Raw genomic sequence first — 16,015 nt, forward strand, 5'->3', positions numbered from 1 at the left:
CTTTATCAACCATTTGTTGCATCTAGAAGATTCTCTCAGAGCTTCCGGTGGATGCCAAATTCTTCTGTGTTCTTACCCTGCTTTTAAAAGACGCATTGTCGCACCAGTTTCCCCATCCTGTGCTACATGTGCCTGGGGGGTGGTGGACTTCCTCCCCCGGAGAACGAGCAGGGGTGCAGATGCACAGCTCGTGCCTCCTTGGTGGCTCTCGGGCGTTTCCAGCGACGGGGACGTGGAGGGAGAGCCCAAGGATTCAATCACAGCAAAAGAGGAAAGTATGTAGGCAGTTCATTGGCATTTCCTAGGCAATTTTAAGTATTGATTATTTTAATAAATTCCGCTGTTTTGTTTTACAAACCTGGGACAAACTGCTGTCTGGTGTGGTTACAGCCACCACAGACCTCACAATGAATGAAATCATGTCACCATGTCACAAGTACGCTTCCTCCAGCAGCATCTTTATTCAGGCATCTGCTCTTTGCAAAGAAAAGCGGGCAAAGGTGTTTCTTGTTTTTGTAACTCTACACAGGTGCACACTCTGCCCCTGCTTTGACTGCAATCCCCTCCACCCAGGAGGCGCCCCAGAGGGCTGAGGACCTAGCAGAGTTGTCAGTCCACTCATGTGGGCACCAAAGATTCCCTCAGAGAATACTTCTAAATTAAAATAAGGGCCGAGTTCTTGTTTGCCTTTATGACCCCTTGGCGTCATGAAGTGCTGTTTTATTTGTTAGAGACTAAAATAAAAAGAACAGATGCAGGCTCACTAAGAGAGGATGCGTTCTTGCTAAATGACACCCATAGGATAACAAATTTTGCTATCTGAGAAAAGGCTTCCCTGTATTTCAGATTCAGCGAGACGGGTAAATTTGTTCCTGTTGCAACACATGGTAGCATGTGGATGATGGACTTTAAAGAACCCGTGACACAGAAATAAGTAATGTATTTATATTTAGAGTAGCAATGTAGTTCCATTAAAATAACATCTGTCGTATTAAGCTTACGTTGTTAATTTGAATTAAGTGTGTGATTTTGTTGTATTAAGTTAGAGGTGGTGTGTTTATTTTTGCTTTTGCTTATAAAAAGGCACAACACATGGGGCCAGCCCAGTGGCATAGTGGTTAAGTTTGCACACTCTGCTTCGGCAGCCTGGGGTTCACGGGTTTGGATCCCAGGCACAGACCTACACACCATTCATCAAGCCATGCTGTGGTGGCTCCCACACTCAAAGTAGAGGGAGATTGGCACAGATGTTAGCTCAGGGACAATCTTCCTCAAGCAAAGGGGAAAGATTGGCAACAGACATTAGCTCAGAGCCAATCTTCCTCACCAAAAAAAAACAATGCACAAGAGCTATAAGCAAAAATAGGCTGTACTTATGTTTGTACACATTTAAGGAATTATAATTAAAATAATGTAACTCAGTGCCAGAGTCTGTAGATTTTATTTTTCCTTAAATAGGGCTAGATCATTACTCAACTTTACAAAATACTGAGTTAACACAGTAGCCATGTTAAGACTGGTCAGTACGATCATAGATTTTTATAAAATATTATCAGAAATGTTAAAAGCCTCATAAGTCACTGCATTTGTATAAAAAGCTAAATACTTCAAACCGTGTATAGTCAAAAACTCAATTGCAGTGACTTCTAGGTAAAGATGGAGATTGAAAACACCATCTAATCTTGCTTCTCCCCAAACCCTACTGAAACTACAACAAAGAGATTTATTTTAAGGCATAAGACCCCAACGAGAGGATGATGACAACACTTTTGAAGCAGGTAAGTAGATGGTCAACTGGAAATTGACTTTGCAGGCCTGAGGAAGCCTAACCCTAAGTCAGCAGTAGGGGCAGCCGAGAATAAATCAAATTTCCCCTGAAGAGTCAGCCGAAAGCCCAGGAATTGTAGGCACCAGGTACCCTGGAGGAGGAGGTTGACAGGGAGACGATAAAAAGGATTGGCTGGGAGACGTGGTTAGATCCCTCACTTCCTTCGTCCTCCCCACGCAGCCGGGCAACTGCTTCTCCCTCACCCCAGCCAAAGGTCAGAAATGCGTCCTTTCGATCAGGGAAACCAGAGAATCTCTGGAGTGAGGACCAAGTCAGGGCAGGGAAGTATGCGTCCTCGGAGCTCCCGCCTCTCCCAGTGTGACTCCCAGAGTGCAAGCAGCCACACGTTTACCCTCCACACAGGAGATGGGAAGTCATCCCGCGGGCAATCTGAGCTGCCCAAGAGGAAACACACACAGAAATAGAGGTCGCAAGAGCAACGGCGGACCCACATCACTCGCATCACAGAACAAACGGAAGTCACCCACGCACTGAGGGTGTGCGTTCAGCCTTTCCTTCTAACACCCTCAACCACAAACAGACTATTAGGAATTACCAGACACCTGAGAATAATCCCTCACGTAAATGTGGGAATAAAACACAGAAACAGAAAAACGCAACTTGAAGGAAACAATGATTAGGCTGGCAGTGAACAAAAAATTTTTTAACTAGTATTAATATCTACAGAAGATAATGGACGTTTTGAATTAATGAAACAAGAACAGGAAACTCCAAAAAATAAAGTTACAGAGAAAAAAAATGTAAACATGGTTGTAGAAATGAAAACTTTTAGATGAACTGGAAGATAAAGTGGAAGAAATCTCACAGAAAAAAAAACAAAAAGAAAAAAACATGAAAAATAGGAGGGAAAGCATAAGCAAATTAAAACACCAGTCCAAGAAATGTTCCTCAAAGACAGACTAGAGAAGACAATGATTTCATCAATGAAATAATTTGAAATTTCTGAAAATTGCAACATATATGTTTCCAGCATGAAAGGGCTCACTGAGTGTCTAACAACAAAAATAGGCCCACACCAAGACATGGCATAGAGACATTCAGAACATAGGGACAACAAGAAGATTCTATGAGTTTCCAGAGAGGTGGGGAGAAAAGGTCACATACAAAGTATCAGAAATCAAAATGGCTCTGAATTTCTCAACAGCAACACAGGACGTTAGAAGAAAATGGAGCAATACATTTGAAATTCTGAAGGGAAATGATTTCTAACTAATATTAAATATCTAGCCAAATTTTTTTTTTGGCAGGGAAAGATTTTCCCTCAGCTAACATCTGTTGCTAATCTTCCTCTTTTTTTTTTTCTTCCTCCCCAAAACCCCAATGCATGGTTGTATATCCTAGTCGTAGGAGCTTCTGGTTCTTCTATGTGAGCTGCCACCACAACATGACAACTGACATGACCAGGAAATGAACCCAGGCTGCCAAAGCCATTACAGCACCAAACTTTAACCATTAGACCATCAGGGCAGGCTCCAGCCAATTTCTCAACTAAGTGTGAAGGTAAAGGTCTTTCAGTGAAAAACTACTCTCCTTCCACTCACACACACCTTTTCTCAGAGAGTTACTGAAGGATATGTACAACCAAAACAGTGAAGCAAGTCAAGAAAAAGGAAGACATGATTTACAAGATAAAAGAGATCCAACACAGGAGAAATGGAAAAGGAATTCTCTCATCCAGGATGATGCACAAGCATGCATGGGGGCAACCCATCTGGACTCATGCAGGCCCAAATGTTCCAGAAGAGACTTTGGAAGATAAAACTAATATAATACCCACACGAATAAATGTATGAAGAAGATACTTAAACATGTGGTGGGCATGTGTACATAGAAATGGTAAGTGTGTACATAGACTACTAGGCAAGTGAGAAAACAAGGTAGTTCTTAACTTAGGGAAAACTACAAGCTGTGCAGTAAAGGAAAGATAATCATAGTTTACTGTATGACTCAACACTGAATAGCCTGCAGAGTCATAATAATGTTAATTCTGAACATCGAGTCAAGCAAAGTTACAATAAATCTCAATCAGGAAGATGATCAGCTGAGAAGTGTCTATGACTGGGTTTGGTAAGAGTGGAGGAGACAAGCTATCCAAATCCTCATCTCCATGATAGGAAGTCAACAGATAACATAGAAACCTGAAAAAACAAGGAGGAACATGACAAGCTTGTTACTTAGAGACATAGACGACATCACAGAGGCAGCAGCTTGAAAAGCTCAGAGCAGATGTCTCTGGGGAAGGGGTATGGAGAAAGGGGTTGGAGGCTGATATTTATCTTTGCCAACTTTGTAGAGTAGCTGATTCTTAAAATTACTCACACATTTAAGTTTTTTAATAAAGATAAAATAGCAAGCTCACAGAATTCATAAGTTCATGCAGAATAGCGCAAAAAGCAATGGTTCTGGTTAGACTCAGAGACCTAGTTCTAATTTTTTTGGATATGATTTTAAATACTTAAACTTTTTTTTCTTGTTAGGCAAAATTTAATAGAATTTCATGTGCTCTTTAAAAATATCATGGGCCCTAAGCACTGTGCCTCCTGGTTAAATTTGCCTTACAGGAGAAAGAAAGGAGGAAAATATAGATTCCTGTTTACTCTGTAGTAAACAAAGCTCCCTTTGCTGGGGATCAAAATTTCTAGGTCAGGGGCCAGCCTGGTGGCACAGCGGTTAAGTGCACACGTTCCACTTCGGTGGCCCAGGGTTCGCTGGTTCAGATGCCGGGTGTGGACATGGCACCGCCTGGCACACCATGCTGTAGTAGGCATCCCACATATAAAGTAGATGAAGATGGGCACAGATGTTAGCTCAGGGCCAGTCTTCCTCAGCAACAAGAGGAGGATGGGCAGCAGTTAGCTCAGGGCTAATCTTCCTTAAAAAAAAATTTCTAGGTCAGAATGATAGCAAATTAAATGACTTTATAAACAATAATACTTTACTTGCTCTGATACCAACACTGTTATTGCAAAACCATTTTACACAATATTTTCTCTTGATCTTTCTGTATTTATTTCATAGCAATAACATCTTTGAAATGCTTGAACCCAGCAGCTTTAAATAAACCAATATTAAAGTTTTGGGATGTATTATCAATTTGCCATCGAATTATTCTCCACTGAATACATATTAAAAGGCTTTTATGTCTCCAATTCTTTCTCCATAAAGTGAACCTGACATTAGCCTTGGAGTTACAAATCTTTAATACTTCAGGATGAAGAGTATGTCATACATTGTGATCAGCTTCATCATTCCCATTTCAATTGGTTAAATTGAGGAGATCAACACTTTGTTCCCAAAGATGCAGGTGAAAACGAAAAGAATTTCTTTAAATGTTTTTTAATAGTAACTCCTTGCGGTTGTACAACTCTACACATTTCTCTAAGCGCTTTCTCTTTTCTACTTGGATGTCTTGCTCTTATTTCCACTTCAGCATGTCTGAAACTGAACGTCCCTTTAAGGTTATCTCCCTCTTATGACTTGTCCAATCCATTCCATTGGTACCACGACTCGATTCACTCCGGCTTGAACCTAGGATTCTTGCCTCTCCTTCTCCCCACTTTCAATATCTAATTAGTTAATCAGCTCAATAGATTCTTCCTTTGCAATATTTCACATAACTATGTACCCATTCCCAACCCTACCACCTCTCCTCTGTACTTGAACTTCTGTAATGGTCTCCTAATGGGCCTCAGTCATCCAACTCTTCTTCCTTCAATCCATCCTACACTTTGCCGTTGCATCAACTTGTTAACATGGTAATCCTGTTGTTCAAGAGTCTCCCATGGCTCCCAATTGCCTACAGGATAAAATCAGCCTTTTGAGTCTAGTAGCAAACTCCACGTTTTCAACTCTACTGTTTAAAAGTCTTTCTCAGCTTACCCCCATGCCTTCAGCCACTCTGTTCTTTCTTCCGGAGCGTCCTCTCATGACTTCTCTTCCCCTTTTCTCAATGTGGCTCAAGTCTTCTTTCTCTTTGAAGCTTTTTCTGAGTACTCATCCCTTAATGATAGTGTCCTTTGGATTCTTAACACTTATTGTCAGTATCATTCATTTGAAGTATATGATATGCTGCCTTTTATGGTTAGTTATAGCCTCCTATTTATGTATCTTATCACCTGAACAAATTATAAGCTCCTCGGGACCCAGAAGCGTCTGATCCAAACATGGTGGTGGTCTCATAATGTGTGTCCATTCAATAATTGATTGATAAGGGGAAACTATTTTTGGCTGACTTTTTCCATTTCCATGTGGATACAGGGCATTATAAAAATATATAGTGGGGGCCAGCCCAGTGGCGCAGCAGTTAAGTTCACACGTTCTGCCTCTCGGTCGCTGGGGGTTCACTGGTTCGGATCCTGGGTGCAGACATGGCACCACTTGGCAAAAGCCATGCTGTAGTAGGTGTCCCACATGTAAAGTGGAGGAAGATGGGCATGGATGTTAGCTCAGGGCCAAGCTTCCTCAGCAAAAAGAGGAGGATTGGCAGTAGTTAGCTCAGGGCTAATCTTCCTAAAAAAATATATCTATATATAATGATGTGAGTATACTTAATACTGTTGAACTGTACACTTAAAATGGTTAAGATGTAAATTCTGTTATATGTATTTTACAATTAAAATTATATATATACATCAAACTCTATGTTTTATATATCTTCAAATTATATCTGAAAATTTTAATGTACTTTCTACTTGGTTTATTAAATATGAATGAGTTGGAAGAAAACCCTGGATTTGAGTCCTGGCTCTCCCAGAGACCCACTATGTGAGGACCTTGGGCAAGTTGCTTAACTTTCTGAGCCTCCATTGCCGGGTCTGTAAAATGAGTGGATGGATAATCTCTGAAGGCCAGTTCTGGGAGTCTGCAGCTTCACGTCTCTCTGGAGAGCACACATCCTCTCCAGGACTATGGGAGAAAACGCTGGCTCTGGCTCCCTTCCCAGACTTGAAAACCAGACCATACTAAGTGAGCGTAACCTATGCTACTCCCAGCCCTGCAGATTCTAAAAGCAGTTTGGGAAGCTGGTAGCAGCTGTGAATGGGGAGGGCTGTGCTTCTGCCCCATCCTGGCTCTGCCTCTTTTTTGGGAATTCCGGCCAGGCTTGTACTCAACCAGCATCCTATCTTAGGAGCACTCACTGCACCCAGGCCCACTGGGAAGCGATAAAACCCTCATTTTGGTGGCTGCCGACCAGGCCCCCAGCGCCAGCTCCTCCTGCAGGGCGGGGGAAGGGCGGGAAAAGGAGCCTTTTCTTCCCTTAACTACATCGTATCAGGGAGTGCTGGGGGAGACAGGCTCCTTAATCAGCTTAGCAAGAGTTTTGAACAGATTATCAACTTCACATTTTAGGTGGTGGGACTTTTGTCTGTTTTGCAGCTGCGAAATTCTTTAAAATATTTATAGTTTTAGTTTTCCCACTTTGGGGAAAAGAATACTGTTCTGATGGTTGTCCTTTGAAATTAATTATGGAAACTGAATCATTTGGGTTTTTTCTTTTTTTTCTTTTTCTAATAGTAGGTTTTGTTTGAATTTGCAAAAATCTCTAGTTTATCCTTTGGCTCAGGTTAGTTACAATAACTACAAATCTGTCAACCAAAAAGGCAATAATACTAACAGTCTTAGCAATAATATTAATATTAATCGAACGTTAGCATGTTGTAAAACCCCAAATGCTCAGTTTATACTTGCAAAGCTTGGGGCAGAAGCAGAGGAGAGGGGATTGTCATCTAACTCACAGATCGCTCTCCCACCCGGTTCACCAGGAGTCCTGAACAAAGGACAAAGCCAGATACTTTAGGCCTGAGATCAGCCGACTGTCAACCGCTCTCTGTTTAAAAGAGAGAGAGAGAGAGAGAGAATTTCTTGCTGTCATCTTCTTAGTAAGTATTTAATTATTTAGTGATCTGCCAATTTCTCCATGGGATTTAAGGTTATTTATATAATGATTAAATAAAATTGAAACTAAGTGGATGAGGAATGCTGGACCAAATTAAAATTATATGTTAGAAAGATAAGATGAGGTCAGGAGCAAGGTTAAGGCACAAAACCATATGAGCACATTTTTGCTTATCTCTTGGTGTTGTGCCAAAATTATTGTGAATAACAATCCTGTTTTAACTATCACAAAATGTTATTTGTTATTAGATCACTTCTAGTAGTAGAACCTTCTCCAAGAGTTATTCCATTAAGTGGCTCAATCTAGCTGCGCCAGAGCCCTACATATTTGGCTTATCTGTCTCTGGCTAATGGTGTGGTTTGTCTAATATTAACTTGAGGGGGTCGCTGCATCAAGAGAGCCAAAATTCCCGGGGTTGACTTCTTTAAATTCCAGAAGCCTCATTGTTCACGTTTCTGTCTTTGTGATCGATTAACTGTCTCCACTTGGCTGGATGAATAGTGTGGATTCTCTGTGGCACCTCCCTGGCCTTGACCTCCAGCCTGTCCGGTTACCTTAAGTAGCCAAGTGTTTGCATCCCGCCCAATAGAGATGCAGCGGTTATATTCATTTTTCCGTTTATGTTGGCAAAGAGGCTTTTCTGTCAGTGCTTTAGTTTCTAAGTCCCGTTATGTGGTTTTGTGATTACACTGCAGTTTTTTCAGAAAATTTCAATACTACTTTATATTTTTTCCAAGAATTTCATAACCAATACATTTTTAAAATATTAAAAGTACTACTGATGTTTTTTAAATCTAGAAATTTTTCCTAAGAAAGAAACTCAAAGCCAGTTGGTTTGTCAGTTTTCCTAAAAGCTAAGATTTCCTCTCTTTAACCAAGATAGTCAGGCTGGCTAGAGGTGGGAAAGGTCACAGAAGAAGTCTTCCAGAGGATAGCCGTATGAATGTTTCCACACCCCTTTGATGAGTCAGAGACAGAAAACTAGAGGCTGGGTGACAGCTCATACACTAAAGAATTCTAGAGCCAGAGAAGAATGCTGCCCTCAGGCTAACGATTTCAGAGCTGTATTTCTCCCCTCCAAGCTGGCCTTTGGGTAGGAGATGTAGGAAGTGGATGGTGGGAGGAGAGGGGCAAAAAAGAGACCATGGCAACTAGATTCCTTTTTGACCATTTTGTCCCACTGTAAGATCGTGTAGTGTGACTTTTTTTTTGAGGTATGATCCATATACAAAAAGCTGCATATATTTAATGTATATATCTTGGTGAGTTTGGAGATAATTATACACCCGTGAGACCATTACCACAAACCATGCTGTAACCATAACCACACCTTAGGAAGTTGCCTCTCCCGCTTTTTTTTTTTTTATAAGAACGTGTAACATACATCTACCCTCTTAACACATTTTAAGTATAGAATACAGTGTTGTTAACTATATGCACTGTGCTGGGCAGCAGGTCTCAAGAATTTCCTCACCTTGAGGAACTGAAACCATGTGCCCTTTGACCTCTCGCTCCCCGATTCCCCCTCTGCAGGTACCCTGATTTTCAGTCAACCAGTAAGGTCATGATGAAGACAGAAGAACTGGTTTCTCTCCTTCTGAGGCTCATAGTGAACATTTCTTGTAACCTCAGAACTCTTAGGTAAAAGCACTCTTTTAGATTTATTTTGTGAAAATTTTAAATAGTGAATTTCACATATCCCTGTCTAGGCAGGAGAGGCAGTACATCCTGGCACTCGGCCTGCTGGGGTTCCATGCCCAGCTCTGCTCTCACCGTCATGACCTCAGGACAAGATTCACCCTCTCTGTTTCCTCCTCTGTGAAATCCTGATAGTGCCTCCCTCGTAAGGGGGTTATGAAGGAGTCAATGAATGTAGTGCTTAATGCATTTAGCATAGTTCTGAAACAACAGTATTCAATACATGGCAATTATTCTTTAAATTTTATTCAACAGTGCCTGATACATAGTCAATACATCATTTTTATTATTTATTTTCCTTTTTTTTTTTGCTAAGGAAGATTAACCCTAAGCTAATGTCCATGCCAATCTTCCTTCACTTTATATGTGAGTCGCCACCACAGCATGGCCAACAAGTGGGGTAGGCCTGTGTCTAGGATCCAAACCCGCAAACCTGGGCCACCAAAGCAATAAATTTTTTTAATGCATTACCTTGATTTTATTATGAGACTGAACTAAAGCCTTATAAAAATCTTATTTCATTCTCACACTTTACAAATAAATGTCATCTGTATTTTGCAGATAGAGAAATTGAAGCTTAGTGCTATGGATTAAATGTCTGTGTCCTCCCCCTACCCCATTCCTGTGGTGAAGCCCTGACCCCCAGCAGGCTGGCATTTGAAGGTGGGACTGGGGAGGTCATTAGGTTTGGGAGAAGTCACAGGTGGAGCCCCTGTGATGAGGTCAATACCCTTATAAGACGTGGGAGAGATCAGAGGCCTCTCTCTCTCTGCCACGTGAGGATGCAAGAAGATGGCCATCTGCAAACCAGGAAGAGGCCTGTCACCAGGAGCCACACTGCCGGCTCCTTGATCTGGGATTTCCCAGTCTACAGATCTGTGAGCAATAACAGCCTGTTGTTGAAGCCGCCCAGTCTATGGTATCTTGTTACAGCAGCTGAGCTGAGTAAGACACTTAGCAAGGCTGACAGGATCACCCAAGATCACACAGCGAGTGAGTGGTTGCACCAGAACTTGAATAAGTGTTTGACACCAAAGCCTGGGCTTGTTCCATAAAACTGTGCTGCCACCCAATATACTACTTGGGTTTCTCTAGACAGAAAGCTCCCCTGAGCCAACCTGAATCTAGTTGATACACTTGACCATCTGTGTTACCATATGTCAGTTACTTGACTTCTCTGTGCCTTGGTTTCTTCATCTGTAAAAGGGAGGACAATAGTAATACTCTCTCTCACCGGGTTGTTGAGAGAATTGTGTGAATATCTATGAAGTGTTTAGGCCAGTGCCTGGCATGCAGTAAATTTTTTTATTATAATTATTATTACTATTTATAACTCTGGGGTCAACCCAGATTAGTCTTTGGGAGATGCGAGGAAAGAGCAACAAATATGGTCTTTTCAGCACAGCTTGTGAGACTTTAGGTAGTAGTATATGACCAGGGTATTACTCGCAGAATATTAACTTTGTGGTTTCCTGATATCATCCCTGAGAACTGTGGAGCAGAACTTGACGTCACCCAGCAGAATCACCAGCAGAGCTGTGAGAATACACATCTCCACCCACACTCCCATCCAAGCCCCACTCCCACCGCCCCCCCTTCATCCTCACGCCAGACCGCTACCCAGAATCTGCAGGGGTGGGCCAGAAATAGCCACTTTTAACAAGTATCCCCAGTGATCCAGATGTGCAGCTTTCTAATACAGGCCACTTTAAAAGAAGGAAAAATGATGGGGCCAGGCTGGTGGTGTAGTGGTTAAGCTCACACACTCTGCTTCGGTGGCCTGGGGTTTGTGGGTTCAGATCCCAGGTGCGGACTTACATACCACTCATCAAGCCATGCTGTGCTAGTGTCCCACATACAAGATAGAGAGAGATTGATGCAGATGTTAGCTCAGGGCCAATCTTCCTCACCAAAAAAAAAAGAGAGAGAGAGTGAGACCCAAGAGGTTACGTGATTTTCCCAGGGTTTAGGGCTCTTTCCATCATAAGTGCTAATGTTCACATAAATCCAATGCCTGATTATTTCTAGGTCTATTGTCAGGACAATTTTTTGTCCTTGTCAGCCAAAAGAATTATATTTCAATGGAAATGCTGAACTAATCTCAATCTCACAGATCTACCCCTGCACACCAGGGATGCCAGGAAGCTGAGGGTTGAGGGAAGACTTGAGCAGCAGGTAGCAACATTCCCGTCCTCTCTTCTGGGAGCCAGGGACAAACACGGAGAGAAAGCAGCTCCCTTAAGCAGGCTTGATTCTGAGCTGGCAGAGATTCTACAGGATTCTGCAGGTCAACGTGCAGTTTATCTTCTATTTGGCTTAGCCCTGGTTGAAAAATAATCCTAGGTTAGCCTTTGAAAAGCATCTTATCTCTCTTTTGTAGTTTTAACCAGATGTGACCCTCTTTTCCTGTTGTTTCAGCTGCTGTTGACACTGGGGTTGAGGGTGGACCCACGGATCTTTCAGAACATGCCTGAGTTGTTCATTGACTTTACTCAATGACAAGCTTAACTACGCTTGTGGATCCACCAAATGGTTTTCACGGCAAAAGTGTGTCTGTACTGCTGACTTGTAAACACAGCCTTAAAGTCAACAGAGTGTTTTTTCTGAGAGCTCCCAGGTATTTCAAGAAATCTAAGACAGAAAAGAGAAAAAGAAAGATCTCTTCAAGGTTCTCATGAAACCAATTTGTAATATGGTCCAACAACTGCCTTAACTATTGTTTAAAAACATAGGAATGCAACCTCTTTTTGAGGGTATTTTCTAAGTTTCCTAGGCAGGGAGACACAAAAAATATGGGGAAGAGCTGTAGTTACCAAGAGAAAACTAAAAGAATTGTTGTAAATACCTAGTCTTCCCAGCCAGCAGCTAAGCTGGAAGTATGTCTGGTGCCAAGAAGGACGCTTCTACTTTCCTAAAAAGGAAGAAAAAAATTAGTCCTACGGACTTGTTTCTACTTCTAGATACAGATATCCCCTATGTGGAATCTTTCCTTTCGGTTGCCAGGAGCAGAGCTGGAGGGAAAACATAGTCATTTGTTAACCTGGTGGTTTTCCCTCCTGAAGCCCAGAGGAAAAAGAAATGTTCCCATAGCAAACATCCTGTACTTTCTTTATGGTAACACTCATCAATCTTATAATTGCTTGTTCAATATCTGTCTTCCAATTAGACTATAGATTCCATGAGAATGACTATGCTTTTCTTATTCACTACTGCATCTCTGGTCTAGAACCCTGGCACATAGTTTGATGTTCAATAAAAATCTTTTGAATACAATGCTGAATAAATTATGTTGAAGCCAATGCCTTCAACAGGGGTCATTGGAGCCAGTAAGATTTAAATTGCAGATGAAGCAGCTACGTGGAGTTGGAGTCACTGTATGTGGACAAGGTGGTCGACTATCTAATGGAATTAACTAGTTGAAAAAAGGAGAATTTCTCGTTTTGAAGGGCAAAACAAGGGAGAATCTTGTGATTACATTGAACCTGGTGTGATGACATAAGTAATCATTAAGAACCAAAGAGTAAAATGCCAAATTGCATCCAGGTCCGGTTCCCTTCAAACATCTCACATCTATTAGACAGCACATCGTAGTGTTTTAGGTTCAGTTTGCTGTAATAAGGAGGGGTTTTAGATTTTTTTACAAGTATTAGTGTAAGAGTAGTCACATCTGTGGTTTAAACGGTATAATTTCAACAACACAATTAGCGTCTCAAAGCCATCCGGGGTAGTGTAACTTCATTGCTGGTTTTATTGTGGATAAATAAAGGTCTTGAAAAATAAATCTGCAAAGTTAAACATACGAAGTGTCTGCTATAATGTCATAAACGTTATCTGCTTTAAAAAATTAAGAGAACAGTCCCGTTTTATAGATATGACCTCTTTTGATGGGATGAATATCTATCTGGAAGCATGATGATGAAAGATCTAATTGAAAAATAGATGAGAGCATCTGTCCGTTGAACTTAGGCCCCTTGAGAGTCCTCCCTCTTTTGAAGAAAACTGGGAGTAAAGGACTCGATTGTAACAGCAGGGCAGGATCAAAATTGCAGAAATATGAACATGTAAAGTAAAGAAGACAAATATACTCATATGGACTTTTTAGTTCAGGAATTTTGAATAGACTACACTTAGAAAAGAATCACTTGGCTTAATGTATGCCTGCAAATTTAAATATTTGACTTGTTTTCGGAAAACCTGCAATTTGGCAGCTTTATTGAGGGATAATGACATACAATAAACTGCACATATGTCAAGTGTACAATTTGATGAGTGTTGACATATGTTTATAGCTGTGAAACCATCACCACAATCAAGAAAATCCATCAGCCTCAAAAGTTTCCTCATGACCCTTTGCAATCCCTCACTCCTGTTCCTTCCCCCAGGCAAACTGATCTGCTTTCTCTTCTTTTTCAATTTTTAAAAATTGTGGTAAAAAATACATAACCTAAAATATACTATCTTAAGCACAGAACAAAGATTAGAGCAGAGATTAATGAAATTGAGGACATAAAAATATTGAAAAAATCAACAAAGGTAAGGGTTGGTTTTTTAAAAAGATCAACAAAATTGAAAAGCCCTTAGTAAGATGAACTAAGAAAAAAAGAGAGAAAACTCAAATAACTAAAATCAGAAATGAAAGGGGGGCATTTCAACCAATGCTACAGAAATAAAAGGATTATAAGAGAAAACCATGAAAAATCGTATGCCTACAAATTGGATAACGTAGAAGAAATGGGAAAATCCTAGAAACACACAACCTTCCAAGACTAAATCATGAAGAAAAAGAAAATCTGAACAGACCATTAACTAGTAAGGAGATTGAGTCAGGAAACAAAAACCTCCCAACAGATCCCCTGGCTCACAGATGTCTAGGCTAGAGCCACAGATTCGATTGTAAAGAACCCCTGTGTCCAAGACCTGTATTACAGGTATTTCATCAGTTTGTAAGACACGAATCTCAAATAGCTAGCAATTTGGTTCTTGAAAGGTCTCTGAATTGTGTGCAGTCACTTGGGCAAGTAGGTTAGTAGGCTGTCATGAGACAGGTGGAAGGAAAAATCCGGCAACAATATTTTCTCTTGCAACAAATGAGATGTGGCAATCGAGGGAAAATGAGGTATATCAAATGGGCAATGTCAGTGACAAGACAACATAGCACAGAATACCAGTGTTCTGGCCAGGACTCAGAGATTTGGCATACCACTATATGAAAAAGTGGTCTTGAATTTATGTGGAAGGAAAAGTTGGTTCGGGTAACTGCCCAGATAAAAATAATTTGAAGCAACAAGCAACAGCCATCATAGCTGATAGCATTATATTTCTGAATGACCAGACAAAAGAGATGGCATACAATGGATGGTTCTTCTTTGGCCATTGTTTGGTACAGCCTCATTTCCAAATCATGTATAGCCCTTATAGTTTCTAAGGACAAAGATTGAAATATAAAAGGGGCATCACAAGCCTCAATTGATGCTCTTGAGTGATACCCAAGACTGGATGGCATCACTTAAAAATCCTACCCAACATTTAAAGAAGAATTAACTCTGAGCCTCCTCAAACTCTTCCAAAAAATTGAAGAGGAGGGAACACATCCAAATTCATTCTACGAGGCAGCGTATTACTGATACCAAAGCCAGATAAAGACACTATAAGAAAACTACAGACCCATATCCTTGATGAATATTGATGCAAAAATCCTCAAAAAAATACTAGCAAACTGAATTCAACAGCATATCAAAAGGACTCTACGCCACGACCAAGTAGGATTTACCCCTAGTATGCAAGGATGGTTCAACATATGAAAATCAATCAATATAACACCATGTTCACAGAACAAAGGACAAAAAAACACATGATCATCTTAATAGATGCAGAAAAAGTATTTGACAAGAACCAATACCATTTTGTGATAAAAACACTCAATAAAGTAGGAATAGAAGGAAGCTACCTTCTTAACAAAACTACCACCGTAATAAAGACCTTATATGAAAAACTCACAGCTAATAGCATACTCAATGATGAAAGACTGAAATCTTTTCCTCTAAGATCAGGAACAAGATGAGGATGCCCACTTTCGACACCTCAACATAGTACTGGAAGTCGTAGCCAATGCAATTAGGCAAGAAATAAAAAGCATCCAAATGAGAAAGAAAGAAATAAAATTATCTCTATTTGTAGATGACATGATTTTATATGTAGAAAACCCTAAAGATTCCACAAAAAACTTAGAGAAAATAAACAAATTCAGCAAAGTTGCAGGATACAAAATCAACTAACCAAAATCAGTTGCATCTTTATACACCAACAATTATCAACTGGAAAAGGAAATTAAGAAAAAGATTCCATTTACAATAGCATTAAAAGGAATAAAATACTTGGGAAAAAATTTAATCAAGGTGGTAAAAGACAAGGACATTGAAAACTACAAAACATTGCTGAAAGAAAGAAGACATAAATAAACGGAAAGACACTCCACGTGCATGGGGTGGGAGACTCACTGTTGTTAAAACGCCCATCCTACCCAAAGATCTACAGGGTCAACACAATCCCCACCAAAATCTCAATGGAAGTTG

At 40.6% G+C, this 16,015-nt stretch overlaps 1 pseudogene; it reads left to right on the top strand.

The window, feature by feature from the left end:
• Positions 1 to 10,225: 10,225 nt before the first annotated feature.
• Positions 10,226 to 14,868, top strand: LOC100630453 (single-stranded DNA-binding protein, mitochondrial pseudogene; annotated as a pseudogene).
• The last annotated feature ends 1,147 nt before the right edge of the window (positions 14,869 to 16,015 follow it).

The sequence above is a fragment of the Equus caballus genome, chromosome 31, assembly GCF_041296265.1.
Source record: "Equus caballus isolate H_3958 breed thoroughbred chromosome 31, TB-T2T, whole genome shotgun sequence".
In the NCBI taxonomy this organism is placed as follows: Eukaryota; Metazoa; Chordata; class Mammalia; order Perissodactyla; family Equidae; genus Equus; species Equus caballus.